Genomic DNA, 25,238 nt, shown 5'->3' with positions numbered 1-25,238 from the left:
CTCACCCGGCTTCGATTGCCGGCTGCGTTTGAAATTTTGTCCGCTCGTGGACTGGGTGTTGTGTTGTCCTCATCATTACTACCGGCACGCAAGTCGCCCAATGTGGTGTCGACTGAAATAAGACTTGCAAAAAAATGGTTCAAATGGCTCTGAGCACTATGGGACTTAACTTCTAAGGTCATCAGTCACCTAGAACTTAGAACTACTTAAACCTAACTAACCTAAGGACATCACACACATCCATGCCCGAGGCAGGATTCGAACCTGCGACCGTAGTGGTCGCGCGGTTCCAGATAATGGGGATGAAATCACTTCCAAAACGCACCGATCGGTAGTCACTGTGCCATCAAGGAGTATCGCACCGACTATTGCGTGACTCGATATGCACGCCACACAGTCACCCGTTGAGGGTGAATAGACTTCTCGATCGCGAAATGTGAATTGTCACTCCCCTAAAGGCGCCAATTTTGTTAACTGACGAACCCATACAAATCAAAGTGGGCTTCGTCGCTAAATCAAACCATACAGTCTTATAAATTCCCATCATGCCCCGCGACCAACCATACAGTTAGAACATCCTAACGCAAACCGTTCAGAAGTTATGATAATTTTATTTCATATAGTTCGATAATTGTCACCACGTAGTTTTACATCATTATCTAACTCAACGGTAAAAATGTACTTAACATGGAGATAGGTTCACTGAAGAGAAAACTACGTGATCTCCTGCTGGAGAATTCCTACTACTCAGTTAAGGAATTTATGAATTCATAAATTCCTTAACTGAGTAGTAGGACGAATTTATGAATTCATAAATTCCTTAACTGAACAGTAAGATTTCTCTAGCAGGAGATCACGTAGTTTTCTCTTCAGTGAACCTATCTCCATGCTAAGTACATTTCTGCGTTTCAGTTTAATAGACTTCCATTCCCACGTACTGGGGTGTCTGTTGCTAGAATTTTTAGCGATGTTTTGGAAGCACGAAATTTTCTTTGTGTCTAGTGTTGTACATATTTTTGAAACGGTTTTCTTCAGTTAGCTCTGGATTACTGTTTAAAAAGATGATAATCTCAAATACACTACTGGCCATTAAAATTGCTACACCAAGAAGAAATGCAGATGATAAACGGGTATTCATTGGACAAAAATATTATACTAGAACTGACATGTGATTACATTTTCACGCAGTTTGGGTGCGTAGATCCTGAGAAATCAGTACCCAGAACAACCACCTCTGGCCGTAATAACGGCCTTGATATGCGTGGGCATTGAGTCAAACAGAGCTTCGATGGTGTGTACAGGTACAGCTGCCAATGCAGCTTCAACACGATACCACAGTTCATCAAGAGTAGTGACTGGCGTATAGTGACGAGCCAGTTTCTCGGCCACCATTAGCCAGACGTTTTCAATTGGTGAGAGATCTGGAGAATGTGCCGGCCAGGGCAGCAGTTGAACATTTTCTGTATCCAAAAAGGCCCATACAGGACCTACAATATGCGGTAGTGCACTATTCTGCTGAAATGTAGGGTTTCGCAGGGATCGAATGAAGGGTAGAGCCACAGGTCGTACCACATCTGAAATGTAACGTCCACTGTTCAAAGTGCCGTCAATGCGAACAAGAGGTGACCGAGACGTGTAACCAATGGCACCCCATACCATCACTCCGGATAACGAATACACGCTTCCAATGTGCGTTCACCGCGATGTCACCAAACACGGATGCGACCATCATGATGCTGTAAACAGAACCTGGATTCGTCCGAAAAAATGACGTTTTGCCATTCGTGCACCCAGGTTCGTCGTTGAGTACACCATCGCAGACGCTCCTGTCTGTGATGCAGCGTCAAGGGTAACCGCAGCCATGGTCTCCGAGCCGATAGTCCATGCTGCTGCAAACGTCGTCGAACTGTTCGTGCAGATGGTTGTCGTCTTGCAAACGTCCCCATCTGTCAGGGATCGAGACGTGGCTGCACGATCCGTTACAGCCATGCGGATAAGAGGCCTGTCATCTCGACTGCTAGTGATACGAAGCCGTTGGGATCCAGTACGGCGTTCCGTTTTCCCCACCTGAACCCGCCGATTCCATATATTGCTAACAGTCATTGGATCTCGATCGACGCGAGCAGCGACGTCGCGATACGATAAACCGCAATCGCGATAGGCTGCAATCCGACCTTTATCAAAGTCGGAAACGTGATGGTACGCATTTCTCCTCCTTACACGAGGCATCACAACAACGTTTCACCAGGCAACGCCGGTCACCTGCTGTTTGTGTATGAGAAATCGGTTGGAAACGTTCCTCATGTCAGCACGTTGTAGGTGTCGCCACCGGTGCCAACCTTGTGTGAATGCTCTGAAAAGCTAATCATTTGCATATCACTGCATCTTCTTCCTGTCGGTTAAATTTCGCGTCTGTAGCACGTCATCTTCGTGGTGTAGCAATTTTAATGTCCAGTGGTGTATGTACAATGCAGGGATAGGTAATATTTTTAGGTTCTTGACAATTGGGCGACAAGTTGTTCTTGGAGGGGCAGTATACATTTTTTAACAACTATTTTTTTAAGTAGCAGAATTCGTGACATGTGTTTTGAATTATCCCAAAAAATTAATCTCTATGTAATTGTGGATTCAAAGTAACTGCGGTACATCACTTTCCTGCTGTTTGTGTGGGTTACATCAGATAGTAGGCTACGTACATTGCAACAGCAAGGTAGTTTAGTAACTAAATAATCTATGTGTGCTTGCCACCTTAGATTTTCGTCAAAGTTTAGTCCCAAGAATTTGATGGATTCAGCTTGTCACATAACTTCATTTTGAGTTTTATGTACGGTACTGATGTCACTCGGCGGCCGTTGTGGCCGAACGGTTCTTGGTGCTTCAGTCTGGAAGCGCGCTACTGCTACGGTCACAGATTTGAATCCTGCTTCGGGCACGGATGTGTGTGACGTCCTTAGGTTAGTTAGGTTTAAGTAGTCCTGAGTGTGGGGGACTGATGACCTCAGATGTTAAGTCCCATAATGCTTAGAGCCATTTGAACCTTTTTTGAACTGATGTCACTGGTTTTTGATTGTTGTGTTTTAAATTATCCAAACAGACTCTTTGAAATATTTAGTTTAAGATCATTTTGTTGAAACCTTGTCTCTAGGTTGTTTAGTGTGTTTAATACGCCATCCAGAATTTCCACTCGCACTTTCTTTTTCGATAATTAGTGCGGTATATTGGGAACTGGTTGGACACAGATATTGAGATGTTAACCATTTATATAAAAAAGAAACAAGATTGGCCCTAAGATGGCACATTGAGGGATTTTTTGTGAAACTGTATCCAACTTAGATGCATTATTTATTATGTTAAGTGCTATGTTTACTCTTTGCTTCCTGGTTATCAGATACGACCTGAGCCACTGCAGAGCATTTTGTCTGATCCCATATCTGTTTAGTTTATAAGAAGCAGCATGGAATGATTCACTGATTCGGATGCCTTTTAACAGTCGCAGAAGATACCTGCTACTTTATTGCTTTTATCCAGTGATGAACTGCTTTTTTCAATGAATTCATTAACTGTGTTCATGGTACTTGCCCCTTTTTGTAACCCATAATAGTTTTTGGGAATAGCTTGATGTTTCATGATAAAATTTATTATCTGGACTGCAGAGATTTTTTAAATACACTCCTGGAAATTGAAATAAGAACACCGTGAATTCATTGTCCCAGGAAGGGGAAACTTTATTGACACATTCCTGGGGTCAGATACATCACATGATCACACTGACAGAACCACAGGCACATAGACACAGGCAACAGAGCATGCACAATGTCGGCACTAGTACAGTGTATATCCACCTTTCGCAGCAATGCAGGCTGCTATTCTCCCATGGAGACGATCGTAGAGATGCTGGATGTAGTCCTGTGGAACGGCTTGCCATGCCATTTCCACCTGGCGCCTCAGTTGGACCAGCGTTCGTGCTGGACGTGCAGACCGCGTGAGACGACGCTTCATCCAGTCCCAAACATGCTCAATGGGGGACAGATCCGGAGATCTTGCTGGCCATGGTAGTTGACTTACACCTTCTAGAGCACGTTGGGTGGCACGGGATACATGCGGACGTGCATTGTCCTGTTGGAACAGCAAGTTCCCTTGCCGGTCTAGGAATGGTAGAACGATAGGTTCGATGACGGTTTGGATGTACCGTGCACTATTCAGTGTCCCTTCGACGATCACCAGTGGTGTACGGCCAGTGTAGGAGATCGCTCCCCACACCATGATGCCGGGTGTTGGCCCTGTGTGCCTCGGTCGTATGCAGTCCTGATTGTGGCGCTCACCTGCACGGCGCCAAACACGCATACGACCATCATTGGCACCAAGGCAGAAGCGACTCTCATCGCTGAAGACGACACGTCTCCATTCGTCCCTCCATTCACGCCTGTCGCGACACCACTGCAGGCGGGCTGCACGATGTTGGGGCGTGAGCGGAAGACGGCCTAACGGTGTGCGGGACCGTAGCCCAGCTTCATGGAGACGGTTGCGAATGGTCCTCGCCGATACCCCAGGACCAACAGTGTCCCTAATTTGCTGGGAAGTGGCGGTGCGGTCCCCTACGGCACTGCGTAGGATCCTACGGTCTTGGCGTGCATCCGTGCGTCGCTGCGGTCCGGTCCCAGGTCGACGGGCACGTGCACCTTCCGCCGACCACTGGCGACAACATCGATGTACTGTGGAGACCTCACGCCCCACGTGTTGAGCAATTCGGCGGTACGTCCACCCGGCCTCCCGCATGCCCACTATACCCCCTCGCTCAAAGTCCGTCAACTGCACATACGGTTCACGTCCACGCTGCCGCGGCATGCTACCAGTGTTAAAGACTGCGATGGAGCTCCGTATGCCACGGCAAACTGGCTGACACTGACGGCGGCGGTGCACAAATGCTGCGCAGCTAGCGCCATTCGACGGCCAACACCGCGGTTCCTGGTGTGTCCGCTGTGCCGTGCGTGTGATCATTGCTTGTACAGCCCTCTCGCAGTGTCCGGAGCAAGTATGGTGGGTCTGACACACCGGTGTCAATGTGTTCTTTTTTCCATTTCCTGGAGTGTACTTTGAATAGCACTGTAATGGCACCGATTCGCTTGTTCTCGTATTAGAAGACCTGAAAAAGCCACTTACAAAAGTATTTGTAACAAATACGACCTAATAGTTAATATTAAAAGAAACAACAGTGCTTGTCAAACATGTACGAAGGATAATCGTCATAGATTTCAACACCTAATTCTCATACACAGCCCTGGAGAATGCAGATAACTTTTCTCACCTGAGCAGTACCGGTACCTGTCCGAGGACGACACCTGTGCACATGCTTCGGAGGGGAACAGGAGCGGATGTGGGGGAGTCACTGTTTTTCACTTTATCTCACCCTTGCCTCCTCCTCCCACCCCCCTGCCCCCTTCAAAATAAATTTTGCGTCACGCCCAGGAGAGTGGAAGGTAGCTTTGACACATCTGCTACTTAGAAAGACAACAATCAAAACGCTGACGACTACAGAGGAATTTCTTTGCTACCAGTTGTATATAAAATATTTTCACAGAATCTGTCAAACAGAGTATAAACGATACTGGACTGCCATTTAGGTGAATATCAAGGTAGATTTAGATAGGGCAGATCATCATCTGAACAAATATTGAATCTGAAGTCAATCATTCCCACAGATTACTGAATTCAGAAGATACTACAGTTATGTCTGTTGATTTCAAATAGGTCTTTGCTTCTGTTACGAGAGACTGCGTACATAAATTAATTCTAGAGCGTGGTGAAAAGTTTACATTAACAAATCTAACTCGCAAAACACTTACAGACACAGTATCTACAGTAGAATTTTTGGAAGAAAGATCTCATCCCTACGAAATGAATACAGGTCTACGGCCAGGTTATGGTCTATTTACAGTTCTACTTAACTGTGTTCTAAGAACATATAGCCAGAATTTGGAATTAAGAACTGAACGAATATAACGTTTCACTTAAGAACTGAACTAATATAACGTTTCACTAATAAAGTTGGGAAGAGGAAACAAAAGTATTGCAGTAAACTGTATTGCATTAGCTACACTTTCTGAAAATGTTACATATATTTTAGAAGAAATACTGAGTAGGATGGACTTAAGAATTTTTGCAGAGGAAAATAATATTGTAACAAGCGTAATAATATTGTAACAAGCGTAAAATGCAGCAAAATATCTCAAAATAGGCATTAGCCAAACAGAGAAGGCATAAAAAATTAAATATCTTTAGAAGATAATACAAGAAAATAGGGAAGAGCATATCGTACAACTAAAGTCATTTACAACAAAAATGCCCATCGAAAAATGCAAAAAGAAGATACTGCAGTACAGTAGTGAAGGAGAATGTCTGTATGCAGGCGAATATTTAACTGTAAACTATACTTTAGATGAATTATAAATACCAGGGAGACAATAATTAAGGAAAATATTAGGCCCCTAAACAACTATGGCCCCCCCATGAACCATGGACCTTGCCGTTGGTGGGGAGGCTTGCGTGCCTCAGCGATACAGATGGCCGTACCGTAGGTGCAACCACAACGGAGGGGTATCTGTTGAGAGGCCAGACAAACATGTGGTTCCTGAAGAGGGGCAGCAGCCTTTTCAGTAGTTGCAGGGGCAACAGTCTGGATGATTGACTGATCTGGCCTAGTAACATTAACCAAAACGGCCTTGCTGTGCTGGTACTGCGAACGGCTGAAAGCAAGGGGAAACTACAGCCGTAATTTCTCCCGAGGACATGCAGCTTTACTGTATGATTAAATGATGATGGCGTCCTCTTGGGTAAAATATTCCGGAGGTAAAATAGTCCCCCATTCGGATCTCCGGGCGGGAACTACTCAAGAGGATGTCGTTATCAGGAGAAAGAAAACTGGCATTCTACGGATCGGAGCGTGGAATGTCAGATCCCTTAGTCGGGCAGGGATGGCTAGAGGACAAATGTAAGGATGTAGAGGCTTGTCTCACTAGGGGTAAGATAGATACTGCCTACAGGAAAATTAAAGAGACCTTGGGTAACAGAAGAAATATTGAATTTAATTGATGAAAGGAGAAAGCATAAAAATGCAGTAAATGAAGCAGGCAAGAAGGAATACAAACGTCTCAAAAATGAGATCGACAGGAAGTGCAAAATGACTAAGCAGGGATGGCTAGAGGACAAATGTAAGGATGTAGAGGCTTGTCTCACTAGGGGTAAGATAGATACTGCCTACAGGAAAATTAAAGAGACCTTTGGAGAGAAGAGAACCACTTGTATGAATATCAAGAGCTCAGATGGCAACCCAGTTCTAAGCAAAGAAGGGAAGGCAAAAAGGTGGAAGGAGTATATAGAGGGTTTATACAAGGGCGATGTACTTGAGGACAATATTATGGAAATGGAAGAGGATGTAGATGAAGATGAAATGGGAGAAAAGATACTGCGTGAAGAGTTTGACAGAGCACTAAAAGACTTGAGTCGAAACAAGGCCCCAGGAGTAGACAACATTCCATTAGAACTACTGATGGCCTTGGGAGAGCCAGTCATGACAAAACTCTACCATCTGGTGAGCAAGATGTATGAGACAGGCGAAATACCCACAGACTTCAAGAAGAATATAATAATTCCAATCCCAAAGAAAGCAGGTGTTGACAGATGTGAAAATTACCGAACTATCAGTTTAATAAGTCACAGCTGCAAAGTACTAACGCGAATTCTTTACAGACGAATGGAAAAACTGGTAGAAGCGGACCTCGGGGAAGATCAGTTTGGATTCTGTAGAAATGTTGGAACACGTGAGGCAATACTAACCTTACGACTTATCTTAGAAGAAAGATTAAGAAATGGCAAACCTACGTTTCTAGCATTTGTAGACTTAGAGAAAGCATTTGACAACGTTAACTGGAATACTCTCTTTCAAATTCTGAAGGTGGCAGAGGTAAAATACAGGGAGCGAAAGGCTATTTACAATTTGTACAGAAACCAGATGGCAGTTATAAGAGTCGAGGGGCATGAAAGGGAAGCAGTGGTTGGGAAAGGAGTGAGACAGGGTTGTAGCCTCTCCCCGATGTTATTCAATCTGTATATTGAGCAAGCAGTAAAGGAAACAAAAGAAAAATTCGGAGTAGGTATTAAAATTCATGGAGAAGAAGTAAAAACTTTGAGGTTCGCCGATGACATTGTAATTCTGTCAGAGACAGCAAAGGACTTGGAAGAGCAATTGAATGGAATGGACAGCGTCTTGAAAGGAGGATAGAAGATGAACATCAACAAAAGCAAAACGAGGATAATTGAATGTAGTCAAATTAAATCGGGTGATGCTGAGGGTATTAGATTAGGAAACGAGACACTTAAAGTAGTAAAGGAGTTTTGCTATTTAGGGAGTAAAATAACTGATGATGGTCGAAGTAGAGAGGATATAAAATGTAGACTGGCAATGGCAAGGAAATCGTTTCTGAAGAAGATAAATTTGTTAACATCGAGTATAGATTTAAGTGTCAGGAAGTCGTTTCTGAAATTATTTGTGTAGAGTGTAGCCATGTATGGAAGTGAAACATGGACGATAACCAGTTTGGACAAGAAGAGAATAGAAGCTTTCGAAATGTGGTGCTACAGAAGAATGCTGAAGATAAGGTGGGTAGATCACGTAACTAATGAGGAGGTATTGAATAGGATTGGGGAGAAGAGAAGTTTGTGGCACAACTTGACTAGAAGAAGGTATCGGTTGGTAGGACATGTTTTGAGGCATCAAGGTATCACAAATTTAGCACTGGAATGCAGCGTGGAGGGTAAAAATCGTAGAGGGAGACCAATAGATCAATACACTAAGCAGATTCAGAAGGATGTAGGTTGCAGTAGGTACTGGGAGATGAAGAAGCTTGCACAGGATAGAGTAGCATGGAGAGCTGCATCAAACCAGTCTCAGGACTGAAGACCACAACAACACAACAAACAACTATGGATGATTGGAAATTACGAATTGAAGACGATACTTATCTCAACATAGAAAACAAATTAGAAGTAATGAGAAAAGGAGGTGTGGTATTTTTTGGTCATGCAAGGCAGTAGACTAATATAAAAGCTCTTCAAATACAGTATTTATGGAATAAAAACTCAATAACAGGTTGGATCTGCAAAGTAACAAAGAACTTAAAAAAAAATATAAAAGCTGAAGAAACAACTGACAGATAGAGAAGAGCATGTCGTACAACTAAAGTCATTTACAATAAAAATACCCATCGAAAAATGCAAAAAGAAGATACTGCAGTACAGTAGTGAAGGAGAATGTCTGTATGCAGGCGAATATTTAACTGTAAACTATACTTTAGATGAATTAGAAATACCAGGGAGACAATAATTAAGGGAAATATTAGGCCCCTAAACAACTATGGATGATTGGAAATTACGAATTGACGACGATACTTATCTCAACACAGAAAACAAATTAGAAGTAATGAGAAAAGGAGGAGTGGTAATTTTTGGTCATGCAAGGCAGTAGACTAATATAAAAGCTCTTCAAATACAATATTTATGGAATAAAAACTCAACAACAGGTTGGATCTGCAAAGTAACAAAGAACTTAAAAAAATATATAAAAGCTGAAGAAACAACTGATAGAGAAGTGTTTGAGGAAACAATATTGTATATGGAAGGATTACAAGGTAGGAGAGTGAAAAACGTCTTGTCTGAAGTGATAAGAAGGCCAGAGGAAAATCATAGTGAACAGATGAAAGTGTGCACTAGGAGAAGAGAAACGAGCAATGCAGAAGGACTTGAAATTTGCATGTAGTCCTTAGATGGCCCATTCGAGAAGAAAAAAACTGTTAAATATATAAAGTGTCTTTATGTAAGCATAATAATTTGTTTACATCAGCTGTTAAGTATAGAGGATTCTTCTTGTGTGCATGTGGGAGGCGGGAGGGGGCCATGGCTCCCATGACTCCTTCTCCAGCCCTAATGTTGGATGCACGCCTGGAGGGGAGGGTTGTACACGTCTTTAAGCCTTTGGAAGATTGTCACAACGAGGCTCCACGTTTAAAGAACTCTCGGTCCACACAGAATTCATGGTCTACCAAACTATTCTCATTATGGCACTACTGTTTTACTGAGAAGTCTGATTCATCTGCAACTCTGACAGCAAAGAACTTGAGCGCTTCCGCCTGAAAAAAAAAAGAGGTAACTTCTGAATATTAAGTGAGCGCATCCATGTTCTCGAAAGTGTGCCCTCCAGTGGCGCAGAAATCACTATTGCCCATCATGAACGAGAATGATCAAGATATTTCCACCATGGGAATGACATCAGGCTTGCACTGAAACTCCTTTGCAGTGAACCTGAGTACCTTGTGGACCCATACTGACAGTCCACATCGCATCAGCAGAGGACTTAACCAAACATGAAGCACTGCTGAACATACAATATCGACACAAAGCACAGACATATATTACTAGACTGGCAAAGACGCAACTGTTACAGAAGTCTGACGTTTGGGGACGTAAGATGCTCGCAGTAGGAGGGCAAAACCAGTTCTACATCATCAGTGACAAACTAGATTTATTTATGACCCCCTCCCTCTCCCCTTAACCTGTTGTTTTCCTAATTGATTTATGACCCACTGGTGGTTGACTTATGACCCCCTGTGGATAATTTGTCCTCCTGAGAAACTCCCCACTCCTCCCCTCTATTTCCTGCCCCCCTCCCAGCTCTCTCTGAAATCCCATCACCAATACAAGCAGATTTTGTTATCATATTAATTAATTAAATCGATAAACTAATTATTTCCTCCCCTCGTGTAAACCCCAAGCCCACTCCCCACCCAGAAAAAATTGGTGAGAAAATCTCTCAGCCTGTGCAGAGCTGTTGATGTGGAAAATACAACTACTACCTTGTCAAGCAACTATATGTTATAATTACATAATTACAATACTGCAGGTAGGTGGTGTTGTCATGTTGGAAAATATTCGTGTGTGTGCTCACCTTGACATGTAGGGATCGACTGAGCTACTGCACAGTTCCTTCACCAGAGGATGTCCCACCCATTCTCCCTCCTTTCCCACTGCTCCCAGAAAAAACTGGTGGGAAAAACTGCTGAGCTACTGGACTGGAAGGATGCCATGACAGGAAATTCAGTTACGTAGCTAAAGATACACTGTTTATTTATAAAATTTAATTTTGCAGGCGTTGGACCTCTCTTTTATTTGGTAGGAAAAGCTCGTCATTCTCTGCTGTTTCGAAAGATACAGGTCTTGTAAAATATGTCGAGAAGAAGTAATTAAATACACTCCTGGAAATGGAAAAAAGAACACATTGACACCGGAGTGTCAGACCCACCATACTTGCTCCGGACACTGTGAGAGGGCTGTACAAGCAATGATCACACGCACGGCACAGCGGACACACCAGGAACCGCGGTGTTGGCCGTCGAATGGCGCTAGCTGCGCAGCATTTGTGCACCGCCGCCGTCAGTGTCAGCCAGTTTGCCGTGGCATACGGAGCTCCATCGCAGTCTTTAACACTGGTAGCATGCCGCGACAGCGTGGACGTGAACCGTATGTGCAGTTGACGGACTTTGAGCGAGGGCGTATAGTGGGCATGCGGGAGGCCGGGTGGACGTACCGCCGAATTGCTCAACACGTGGGGCGTGAGGTCTCCACAGTACATCGATGTTGTCGCCAGTGGTCGGCGGAAGGTGCACGTGCCCGTCGACCTGGGACCGGACCGCAGCGACGCACGGATGCACGCCAAGACCGTAGGATCCTACGCAGTGCCGTAGGGGACCGCACCGCCACTTCCCAGCAAATTAGGGACACTGTTGGTCCTGGGGTATCGGCGAGGACCATTCGCAACCGTCTCCATGAAGCTGGGCTACGGTCCCGCACACCGTTAGGCCGTCTTCCGCTCACGCCCCAACATCGTGCAGCCCGCCTCCAGTGGTGTCGCGACAGGCGTGAATGGAGGGACGAATGGAGACGTGTCGTCTTCAGCGATGAGAGTCGCTTCTGCCTTGGTGCCAATGATGGTCGTATGCGTGTTTGGCGCCGTGCAGGTGAGCGCCACAATCAGGACTGCATACGACCGAGGCACACAGGGCCAACACCCGGCATCGTGGTGTGGGGAGCGATCTCCTACACTGGCCGTACACCACTGGTGATCGTCGAGGGGACACTGAATAGTGCACGGTATATCCAAACCGTCATCGAACCCATCGTTCTACCATTCCTAGACCGGCAAGGGAACTTGCTGTTCCAACAGGACAATGCACGTCCGCATGTATCCCGTGCCACCCAAGGTGCTCTAGAAGGTGTAAGTCAACTGCCCTGGCCAGCAAGATCTCCGGATCTGTCCCCCATTGAGCATGTTTGGGACTGGATGAAGCGTCGTCTCACGCGGTCTGCACGTCCAGCACGAACGCTGGTCCAACTGAGGCGCCAGGTGGAAATGGCATGGCAAGCCGTTCCACAGGACTACATCCAGCATCTCTACGATCGTCTCCATGGGAGAATAGCAGCCTGCATTGCTGCGAAAGGTGGATATACACTGTACTAGTGCCGACATTGTGCATGCTCTGTTGCCTGTGTCTATGTGCCTGTGGTTCTGTCAGTGTGATCATGTGATGTATCTGACCCCAGGAATGTGTCAATAAAGTTTCCCCATCCTGGTACAATGAATTCACGGTGTTCTTATTTCAATTTCCAGGAGTGTAGATCACTATTTTCTGATTGTGCAAGGAATATCATCATGAAACACTCACCATATGTAGTCAACATATCTGGTGTAAAAAACTCCCAATCACATTGCTGACTGCTGGGTCAACCACACTGCACATACCACCACTCAGGGAAGGCAGCAGCTGGAGGACTGAGCTAATCCTCCGCAAAGAAAGCATCAGGTAGCAGCATCCCTTTGAAATTTGATACCAGACTCACTTCCTGCCTCTCTCTCTCCCTCTATCTCTGTCTTCCACCCCACTCCCTCCCCCCAGCAATCTCCCTCAAGTGGTTCCTTCTTGTCTGTGTAAACCAACTTATGCAAACACACAAAGAACAAGATGTCCCCCTACACCTCCACCCTTCCATCCCCCTCCCTTGGCTCCATCGCCACTCATGCAGACTTGGTGTTGGTAGTCAAAACATCCCTTTGTTCTCACAATTCCACTGCTATGGGAACTTGTAGTGGATGGAACAAAGGCATTCGAGAAGAAGTGCATAGCATCTGTTGTGTGCCACACTAACCCCAACTCTCTCCTGAACAAAGTAGTGCATACCTCGTAAATCTCCAGCTGTGGATGTCTGGGAAATATTCCTTCACCCTGTCAGATTGACTCACTAATTAATTGCATTGATACCCTTGGCTTGCTGCCAGTTTTTCTTTGCATCCTATTGGTGGATACTAGGAGTGGTGTATTTGGTGGGATTCGATTCTGTAACTGCCGAGTTTCCAAGCCTTTCTCTTCCCTGTTCTGGATTTTTTTCCCTTGCCTCCTATTGGTTGGTACTGGCACAGTTAGGTCATTTGGTAGGACGTCCATTACGATGAAGGCAGCTAAAAATTTCAAATTTCAGCTCAGTTGCATGCTATGTCCTTAAACAATTTGAGGGAGGGCCTGGACAGATGGGTGATCGCAATAACACTCTCGAAAACAGCAAATTTATCAATTGGAAGTTTGACATTTTAGTTGAGTTTTTAAACCACTACAGAATAAGTTCGTTCTCTCGGCTACATTCAGGAGGAGGAAGGGTCTGCTGCGTAGTAGGATAGACACAACAACAAATACCACTGGAAAACAGAGTCCACTGAGGTATATTGAGAAACACTAAAAAGGACATACTTAAACCACGATCCAATCCATAGTAGTAGTTGTCATGGCTAGATGTCGGAGTACAGTGTCAATCGGGAATTTGACGTTGTGGTTAGGTTTTTAACCCACTGTAGAATTCCTAAAATGGTTTTCTCAGCTGTATTCAGAAGGAGGAGGAAGGATCTGCTGTGTGATAAGATAGAGACGACAACAAACACCAATGCAAGACAGAGTCCACTGTGATGTGCTGACAAGCGCTAAACACGACAAACTTAAATCACAATCCAATCCTTAGTAGTACCTGTCATGACTAGATGTCACAGATCGCTGAAACACTCGCACAGTCCCACGTGCTCATGTCCCATGTCACGACGTCCACACACAGCAGCCCTGTCGCCTTGTATTCTGCCAGTGGCAACACTCATAGGTTGGATAAAGCTGCCGCTGTGACTGCAGCAGCAGTTGTGGAAGCGCATGTGGGCCAGAATGCACAACCCTAGCCGTGGAGGTCATCTGGGGATGATTGGGGTAATAGGAATTCGAATATTATTAACATGTCCAGCACAAACACTTGGCAGTGATCGACACTGAATTGCTCAATTTAGCATGGAGAACGCATGTAACACTCATGATTGTGGAGATAGCCCAATGCATACTGAATATTATTTCACTATTCTGCTATCCCAATAGCCGCGAGGGCTGCCACTGGGACATGCCCCCGCAGTTGCAGGTAAGAACCGACTAGCCGGCTGGCCCATCTTTTCTTTCTCCCCACCACTCGCTACAGTCTTCAGCCAGAGATGTCGATGCGCTCTGGTCACTGACTACTTCCGTCACATACTCGAACGTCCGGCATTGTTGTCCTAAGCAACCAGCAACGTATTTGTCACAGTAATTATAATTAAATATTACGCTTGCAGCCCCAGTCTTGTGACATTCGACAGTGAGTGAAGTATCAGAATTACCTCCTCCTGACGGCTGTGGCTCTGGGACGAATTTCACGCTGAAATATTAATATTTATATCCTTCTTATGACTGGACCTAATCTTCCACATAAAATCTTTCATCCCCCGTGTGACTTTCGAAGCACTGAACCGCAAGTTCCACATCAAAGCCGACCTCCCTTACGACCAGACATAGTCATTTTCTTTGCACATGTCAGAACACTGACCACAGAAACTTTACATCTCAACACATACTTTACAAGCTGCCCATCGCAGCAAATCTATCACACACACCAATAACTGAATGCTGGTGCCACCAAACAATACTGAGCGAAAATGCGTTATCGATAGACATGCCTCATTTGTTTTTCTTGCTAGTGGTAGCAGTGTGTCTTCCAAAGATGGATGTAATCGTTTTATAAGCAACCAGCTATTAAAAACACGATCACAACGTCTATGTTGCTATCACTCTGCATTAAAAGCAGTCTTGCTTCTACAGGCACACACAAGTATCGCTGACAATATACATGTTAAAAACTATACATGCTTTATAAATCGAGGTGTGGTTTGCTTCCGTATGAAGAGGTTTTCCACACAAATACTATGATACTGAATATAGGAGGCATTGCGGGGGTGCCCGCATCTCGTGGTCGTGCGGTAGCGTTCTCGCTTCCCACGCCCTGGTTCCCGGGTTCGATTCCCGGCGGGGCCAGGGATTTTCTCTGCCTCGTGATGGCTGGGTGTCGTGTGCTGTCCTTAGGTTAGTTAGGTTTAAGTAGTTCTAAGTTCTAGGGGACTGATGACCATAGATGTTAAGTCCCATAGTGCTCAGAGCCATTTGAACCATTTTTTTAATTGCGGGTGTGTGTATAAACAGACCAAAATTGTGGGCGCACATCGCCAGACGTGTAAGCTCGTAATAAAACCACTCTTCTTACCGAATTTAGAAGTGACTCGGCTAAGGAACGTGGTATTAAACCGGTATTTGTAACTCCCTCATGCCACTGCTAGATTTTTTCCATGCCAACAAACAGATTTGCTTCACATTCTAGCTAGATACCATGTAGACAGTGTAACAGAGGATCTGCAATAAATCCATGTTGTTATAGGCGAGGGAGGATGATGGCTGATTGAGAATGATCACATAAGTAGATAGTGTGCTATATGAGGCATTACTTGAAAAATGAAACGCTAGATTCAAGTCATAAAAAATGAACAAAATCCTGTGACCAATACACTGACTTTTCAGATCTATAGAGTTACCGTTTCTGGTAGAAATTCTGCTTGTGTTTTGGAATCAACTTTCTCGATTCGACTACATACTTGCGTGGGATCCTATGGAGATCTCTTTTAATGATTAAAGCCACTGGTGAATCATATTCATGCCACTGTCGTATCTCGAAAGAGTCACCTTTTCCAACCTATCTGCTAAGGATCCCACACAGCAAAACTCCAGCATGGTTTTGGACAGTCTTTCTGCATCTTGTAATTGTTCCTGAGTCTCTGCCCCGCCATTCCTCTAGCTTTGTCCATGTGATCTTCCCAAATTAAGTCGGAACTCAGCAGAGCGCTATATCTACCACCTTCTGTACCCTGAGAAAAAACAGGGTGAGCTGAGTTAATGCGACAGGATCGTGTTTTTTCCACTTGGTGGAAATGGAAACATGTTATCATAGCTCCAGCAACCATGAACAATGTGTAAGGCCAGCACCAAACAAAGCTTTCCCCTTCGATAAAAGGTAGTAGAAAATACAGTACAAACAGTTATGGTGGTGTTTCCTGTCGGGAAAATTAGGAGGACCTGACACCGTACGGGAACTGGAAGAAGAAGGAGGATTTTGATATTGCACTGCAGTGTGTCTCCAAACTACATGCAGGTACTGCAGTCCGAAGGCGTTCTGCATCTCTCAGGGTGCATTCATGTCTGTCACCCAATTATTATCTCCTTTGTCATTACTCTGTACCATCCAACAGAGAAAAACTACAAAACTATAATAACTTTGCTAACGTCACCCTTCAGGGAACTCGATTACATATTACCACATCCTTCTCTTCCGATACACCGAAAACAAATACCGTCTGAATGCTGACATAGAGCATATGTGGAAATCCTATTGGTCCGTTGGAGAAGATGATTAGTGATCGAATTCGCTTGCACAGACCTCTGTACAGTTTCGTCACCATGTTATCGAAGGAGCATATCCCACACACTTATCATTCACAACAGAGGTTCCTGTGTTGGTCTTTCACAAGCAGCTTGTTGAATTTTTTTCCGCTGTAACACATCAAGCCAATTTTTTGCAAACAGCTGATCACAGGTGATGATCTGTAATTTAATTTGATCATCCACGGTGATGGGGTAGCAGATGTCTCGGTCTCCTGTTTTTTAAAGAGGCCCTGAGCATTGATTCCTCATATGGGTATTTTCATCCGTTTTATGTTTTTGCAACAATTTGCGTAATTTTATCAGTTTCTCCGTAATGTCAGCGCATTTTACTCAATTACTCGAGGTCCAAACCACCGCTCCTGACGAATTGTCATGTCAAAAAAACATCTCATCACATCGTTCTCATAATGATATCAGCCAATGACATTGCAGCATTGTTCTCAATTTCTGCATCAACACTAAACCACTCCCTCCATTACTTTGTGAGGTTCATATACAGGTGGACATATTGGGAACCCTGTTAAACAGTATACATCACATGACGCAAAGAGTGTTCCTTAGGGTAATAAATAGCAGAGAGGAGAGGAGGTGCAAAATCTACGTTCCTTAACAGAAACACTTAATAAATTCTGTAAGATTTTATTTCAATTTGCTATCTCCCCTCTGTGTGGATGGAGTCACAAAGTATTCTCTCATTCGTGGGACAAAGTCGGAGATTCAAAGCTCTAGCACTCATCCCTCTATTTAGAAACGAGCTATCCCTTCGTCAAACCTATAGGTTTAAGAACCCTGAGCAAAACTCTATACTACCTTCCTCTATTCATCTGTCTAGTATGCTTCTTCAGTCTACAATCAAATCATAGCTCATTACACTCCTCTCAACCGATCTCTCCATCTACTTTCTATCATCCTTTAACGCAGATCCATGTTAATTTAGAGGCAAATGTTCTCTTTTCCAGAAAAGTATCAATCACAGCAGTCAACTTATATGTTTCATTATTACCTCAACAAACATACAGCAGAAAGTTTTGAAAACCATGCAGCAACTGCTCTGTAAGGTACTTGTTAGCTGACACCGCATGGTTTGATAGGTGGAGAGTACAGAGAAGCACATTGTTAATGTTTAAAATACTTAAACACTCTTGCACAGGGTCAAACATGCGATCTATTCTCTAGTTGTGTATTGCAGTCCCCCAGCTGGTAAAACAACGCTATTAAGCTAAGGACACTTTCTAAAAGTCGATAATGTGGTTGCCAATAACTCTGGAGTCACACCTGGGCTTATGATCCAACACATATGAGTTACTTATTACTCTACGTTTGGTGGTCATCCATGTTAAATATTCTATTCCAGCCGTCTTATCACTGTTGATAAAAAACACTGTTTACCAGGTCAGTGGTTCCAGGTCAGTGGTTCCAGGTCAACTTTTTATTGTGTTCCTCTTGCTGTCACATAATGGTTCCCATTATGTGAATCTTCCTGCACGAAGCAGAAGACATGCAAGTACTCGCTTATTCCCCCTCAATTTCCCCTATTTAGATGTATTGTTCCTCAATTTATATGTATTTTCCATTATTTTAATCGACTTTAGGTCATTTCTTCCCACGCGATCATGACATCGCTTCACACCACGTCTAATAAAGTTTTTTGTAAATGTAGTGCAGCTGTCAACACGCAACACTAATGCACCATTTCTCTCTCTCTCTCTCTCTCTCTCTCTCTCTGTGTGTGTGTGTGTGTGTGTATGTGTGTGTGCCTGTATCGGTTTCAAATGGGGGCCACATAGCAAAGGGTAGGTTTGGGATAGGATGAGGATAGAGCTCGAAGGTGCTTCAGGGATAGGGACCGATGGGTGAGACCATGCATTATAGCTGGGGACAGGGTTTGAAGGTGGATCCAATATGTCTTATGGCTGAAAATAGGGTTTTGTGCTGGATCCCCATGTGTTACAAATAGGATAGTGTTCGAACCTAGATCCACCACAAATTATGGGTGGGATATGATACGGATGTGGATCCACCATGTGTTACAGCTGGGATAGGTTTCAAAGGGAAATTCACTTGCTATATGTCTGGGGTGGTCTGGAGGTGGATTCACTAGTGATAGTTTCAAAGTGTGGTCTGGGGGCCCCCGCATGAAACCGATAACGGCACATACATATACAAAAATTTTTTATAAAGTGTTCTTAACTAAGGAGCATTGTATTACCAGCTGGGGGACTGCAACCTAGCGCTGCAGAATGGATTGCGTGTTGGACCCTGGGCAAGACTGTTAGGGGTTTTAAACCCTAACAAACAGTATTTGCAATATGCTTCTCTGTACCTCCATCAATCACAACTATGCAGTGTCAGCTAACAAATATCTTACAGTACAGTTGCTAAATGGTTTGTAACAACATTATGCTCTATGTTTATTGAGGTAATAGTGATTCATGCAAATTGAATGCTGTCTTTGATGCTTTCCTGGAAAAGAGAACCATTTGCCTCTAAATTGACATGGATCTGCGTTAAAAGATGATAGAAAGTAGATGGAGTAATTGGCTGAGAGGGGTTGTAACGAGGTCTGATTTAATGGTGAACTAATGAATCATTCAATAGAGAGGGATATGATGCTGCAGGTCATTTATCACGCATTTAGCCATTTTTTTCCATTGTTCTGCTGGGGTGCGTCAGTTGTGTGGTATAAAATGCAGTCTGCTCGTGTACAATTGTATGTTGTGTGTCACTTAGAGCGCCATCTAACTGCAGTCTTCTTCATACCGCAGTCAGCAGAGGACTTCCAATGCATGTGTGATGAATCATGTTCTTCAATGTATTACCTATTTCAACACCCTCCTCTAGGTGAACGAAGATGTATCTGAAGTACTCCATTACTCTGTCACATCTTGGACATACAAGGCGTCTTCAGTTTCATAATTGCAGTGGTCCTAAGTTAGCGACATATGTTTTTGAGGTACTGCAATCCCTGTGTATACATCTGCTTGAGAAATGTTGTGTGTGTGGAAGAGAGTGTATTTTGTTCACGAAAATAGTGCAGCATAGCATGTAATTGCACACGTCAAACGCCGCTGCTAAGCATTTGTGTTTATGTCCTTTGATCATTTCTCTCTTCCCAGCACCTTCTTGGTGTGGAATTCAGACGCTACACAATAATACAGAATTCATAGCACAAGTGATTTACGTAAAATGTTTCAAACTCCTTCCATCTGGAGTTCCCTCATCCATAAGTCAGATATTTATTCTTCTCCTTCTTCTTCTTCCTCTTAGTCATCTGTTATGTCACCACATCACTCTTAATTGTATCAGGCTTTTATCTGCTATACACTAATAAGGCGTGCTAAAGTCCTCAGCATACAGGCATGTAGAGAGATCACATGTAATTGAATGGGTGACATGAATAAGATTGGTATGGAACAGTCTTCCCAGAATTGCAGTTGCAGTATTGGAATGACAAAACCGGTTTATATCACTAGCACCAGTCACTACACGTTCGAACAGGTCTTATAATCTTCGCAAAAGCGAAATATCAAAGTGAATTGATTACGTGGAACACAGCTCATTCTGTTCCTTCGCGTGATGTCAAATGGAGTGGGTATAGTTGTCTCTTACTTCTGGTCAGTTTTAAAGTAAATCAGAGACAGAAGGCTGCTTGAAGACAGAGGAAGAGTTGCAAGATGCATTCAGAGAGGCCATATAAAATTTTGCTCAGGACCATGGCTTATAGGTTCAACGAATTATTAGCTCATTTCCATATAGAGGGCTTAGTGCTAGAGTTTTGAATCGCTGACTTTATTTCGCAAATGCGAGAATACATTGTGACTTCATCCACATAAGGGGGAGATGGCAAATCGAAATAAAACCTAAGTTTATTAAGTGTTCCAGTTAACTAATATAGATTTTGCACCTCCTCTCCTCTCTGATGATGGCTATTTCCTACACTAAGGAACAGTATTTGCGTCATGTGACGTATTCTGTGTAACAGGGTTTCCAATACGTCACCTATATATGACCCTCACACAGTAATGGAGGGAGTGGTTTAGTGAAGCTACAGAAATTGATAACATCGATGCAATTATGCGTTCTGTTGACATAACTTGTCAAGAGCAGTGGTTTGGACCTTGAGTAATTGAGTAAAACGCGCTGAAATTACGGAGAACCTGGTAAAATTACGAAAATTGATGAAAAATACTTAAAACGGATGAAAATATGACAAAAATGTGGAGGAATGAGGATATTTACATGCTCACCTGGGTGTATGAAAATCATTCCATTCCTCCACTGATGGGGTTGGTAAATGATAGTGCATATTTTCTGTGCTCTATGGATTTAAGTCCTGCAGAATACCTCCTTGTTCCACACGTAGTTATGTACAATAACTGATAAAAATAAATGACACAGTGTGCAAAGATTTGGAGGTCATGATGACTGCCAGCTAGGACAGAAAAATATCCATCATATACCTGGGTGCAATATGCATCACCATATGAGGAATGAATGCTCAGGGTCTCTTCGAAAAACAGAACACCAAGACGTCTGCTACCCCATCACTGTGAAAGATGAGACTAAATGTAGAGATCATAACCTACAGACAGCTGTTTGGAAATACTCAACAATGCCACATACTCTTCTAGTTTCCATATGTCACAATGTCTTTCACCTTTTTGTCAATGCGAAACACCACCTTAACTTTTATTTCAGTCTTCCACCTTTTTGTCAATGAGAAACACCACCTAAACTTTTATTTCAATCATCTGTGCACTGTGCGAGCAGTATACTTTATACCATGTGATGTCCATCTTACTGTAAGAGCCATTGGATCTAAACAATTAAATGTCTGTTTAAGAGCTGACACAGACTTCAAAGTCATGGTGAAAAAATAAAATGTATGGCGGTGTACAAAGCTGTAATCATACACTGCTTGAATGTGTTACAGCAGAAAAACAATTCATCAAGGTGCTTAAGAAATAACAACACAGGAAACACTCTTGTGATTGATAGACTATGGGATATGGTCCTCCTATAGCAAGAGTGACCAAACTCTACAGTTGTCTCTGAAAGCGACTTGTATTACTGGCCATGTGCTCCATTGGGTCAATACTGTGTATTTAGGATCGCCACATATTCTCGATGTTAGCATTCAAATGGTATTTGTTGTCAATATATCAGAAGAGAAGGATGTAGAATATGGAAGTCGTCAATATATCAGAAGAGAAGGGCATGGTAATATGCAACTGAGTTCTCTGCTGGGTGACATTACAGAAGTCATTACAGTTCGTAGTTTTTCTCTATGGATGGTACATAATAATGAGGAGAGAGGGAATGTCTGGATGATGGACATAAATGCACCTTGAATGTAGTTTGGATATGCGCCACAATGCAGTGGCAAAATCCTCGTCCTTCTTCCAGTTCCTATATAATGTGAAGTCTTCCTAATTTTCCTGCTGGTAAATACCACCATAACTGCTTGTACTGTCTTTTCTACTGCCTCATGTTTCAGGAGAAAGCTTCATTTGGTGCTGGCCTTACACATTATACATGGTTGGCTGTGCTATGACAACATGTTCCATTTCCAACGAGTGGTCAAATTATGGTCCTGTTGTGTTAACTCAGCTGACCCTGTTTCTCCATGAGATGCAGAAGTTGGTAGATATAGTGCTCTCTGACTTCCGCTCAGTTCCAACTTAATTTGGAATGATGACATGAACAAAACTGGAAGAAGGGCGGGGCAGAGGCCAAGGGAAAGTTACAAGATGCAGAGAGACTGTCTAAAATCACTCTGGAGTTTTGATTCATGGGGTCCTTAGCTGATGGGTTTGAGAAAGGTGACTCGTTTCGAGATATGTGAGCACCACAAATATGATTCACCAGTGGCTCTAACCATTAAAAGACATCCCTATAGGATGCCACGCAAGTATGTGGTTGAATGCAGAGAGTTGATTCAAAATTGCAGACAGCATTTCTACCATACAGCATAACACTATAGTTCTGAAAAGCCAGTGTCTTGGCCATAGGATTTTGTTCATTTCTGTCGACTTCAATCTAGCACTGCATTCTTTAAGTGATTCCTCACATAGCACATCATCCACTATATGTGATCATTCTCAATAAAACTCGTCCTCCCTCACCTATAGCCCCATGGATATATCACAGAACCTCTGTTACACTGTCTACATGGTATCAATATAGAATGAGTAACAATACTGTTTCCTAGCGTGGGAAATATCTAGCGGTGGCACGAGGAAGTTGCAAATATTAGCTTAATACAACATTCCTTAGCCGAATCACTTTCTATATTCGGTGAGTAGGGTGATTTTATTACGAGTTCATACCTCTGGCGGTGTATACGCGCTATTTTGGTGTGAAAGACCACTTCGTTCAGAAGGAATATCATACCTTGATTTATAAAGAATTTATAGTTTTTAACATGTATATTGTTAGCGATACTTGTGTGTGTCTGTTGAAACAAGACTGCTTTTATGCAGGGTGACAATAATATAGTCATTGTTTTTAATAGATGGTCACTTATAAGATGATTACATCTCTCTTGCTGAGGCACAAGAAAAGCATATGAGGGATGTTCATCCATCGCAGATTTTCGCTCAGTATTGTCGGAGCCACCAGAATTCAGTTGTTGGTGAAGTATTATTCCCTACTGGAATGTGTGATAGATTCGCTGTGATGGGCAGGCTTATAAAGTACGTGTTCAGGTGTACAGTTACTATGGTAAGTGTTCCATAACGCACAAAGAAAATGGCTATATCCAGTCGTAAGGGAGGTATGGTTTTGATGTGGAAAGTTGCGATTTCAGTGCTTCAACAGCCAATGGGGGATGAAACATCTATCTTATGTGGCAAATTAAGTCCAATCATAAGGAAGACATAAATATTGATATTTCAACATGAGATTCGTCCCAGAGCCACAGCCATCAGGAGGAGGTAATTCTGATACTTCGCTCACTGTCGAACGTCACGAGACTGGGGCTGGAGTTGTAATATTTAATTACAGTGATAAATATGTGGCGGGTTGCTTAGGACGTCAATGCCGGCTGTTCACGTGCGTGGCAGAGGTGGCCAGTGACCAGAATGCATTGACATTTCCGGCGTAAACCTGTTGCGAGTGTCAGGTACAAATAATAGATCTGGGAGGCAAGCAAGTCGGTTCTTGCCTCAGCAGCAGAGGCAAGTGCCAGCGGCAGCCCTCGTGGCACTCTCTGGATGGCTGAATAGTGAACTAATACTCAATATGCACTGATCCGTCTGTGTGTTCATGAGTGTTGCATGTATTCTCCGTGCAACACTGAGTGATTCAGTATCGATCACTGCAAAGTGTTGATACTGTACACATTTATAACATCCGAATTTCTACCACTCAGATCATCCCTAGGTCCCGTCCATGGCCAGAGTGGTGCACTCTGGCGTAAACCCACTTCCACAACTGCAGCTGCGGTCACAGAGACAGTTTTCTCCACCCTCTGAACATTGCCACTGGTGGTGCACGATTGGACGGGCATGCTACATGTGGACATCAGGACATGAGCACGTGGGATGTGCGAGTGTTTCAGCGATCTGTGACATCTAGTCATGACAGCTACTACTACAGATTGGATTGTGATTTAAGTTTGTCAAATTTAGTGCTTGTCAATACATCACAGTGAACTCTGTCTTGTATTGGTGTTTGTTGTTGTCTCTATTTTATCATGCAGCAGACCCCTCCTCCTACTTCTGAATGTAGTGGATAGAAGCAATTTAGGAATTCTATAGAGCTTTAAAAATCTAACTGCAACGTCAAATTCCCCATTGACAGTGTTCTGCGACATCTAGCTATGATAACTACTACTACGGATTGGATTGTGGTTTAAGTGTGTTGTATTTAGTGCTTCTCAATACATTGTAGTGGAATCTGTCCTGCAGTGGTGCTTATTGTTGTCTCTATCCTACCACATAACAGGCCCTTCCTCCCTCATTCCGAATGTGGTGGAGAGAACCAATTTAGGACTTCTATAGTGTTTCAAAAACACAGTCGCAATTTCAAATTCCCAGTTGATAAGTTTACTGGTTTCAATAGTGTTATTTTGAGCACACATCTGACCAGCCACTCCCTCAAACTGTTTAATACATAGCATGCACCTGAGCTGAAATTTTAAATTTTCATGTACCTCCAACGTAACGGACTTCCTGCCAAATTATCTAACTGTACCAGTATCCGCCAATAGGAGGCACACAAAGGGCTGCACACAAAGGGTACCAATTTAATTAATTCGTCAGTATGATAGAGTGAGGGAATATTTCCAGGACATCCACAGTGGGGGTT

Source organism: Schistocerca serialis, chromosome 5 (assembly GCF_023864345.2).
Source record: "Schistocerca serialis cubense isolate TAMUIC-IGC-003099 chromosome 5, iqSchSeri2.2, whole genome shotgun sequence".
In the NCBI taxonomy this organism is placed as follows: Eukaryota; Metazoa; Arthropoda; class Insecta; order Orthoptera; family Acrididae; genus Schistocerca; species Schistocerca serialis.
The sequence above is the reverse complement of the archived record's forward strand: the minus strand, read 5'-3'. Positions refer to the sequence as shown.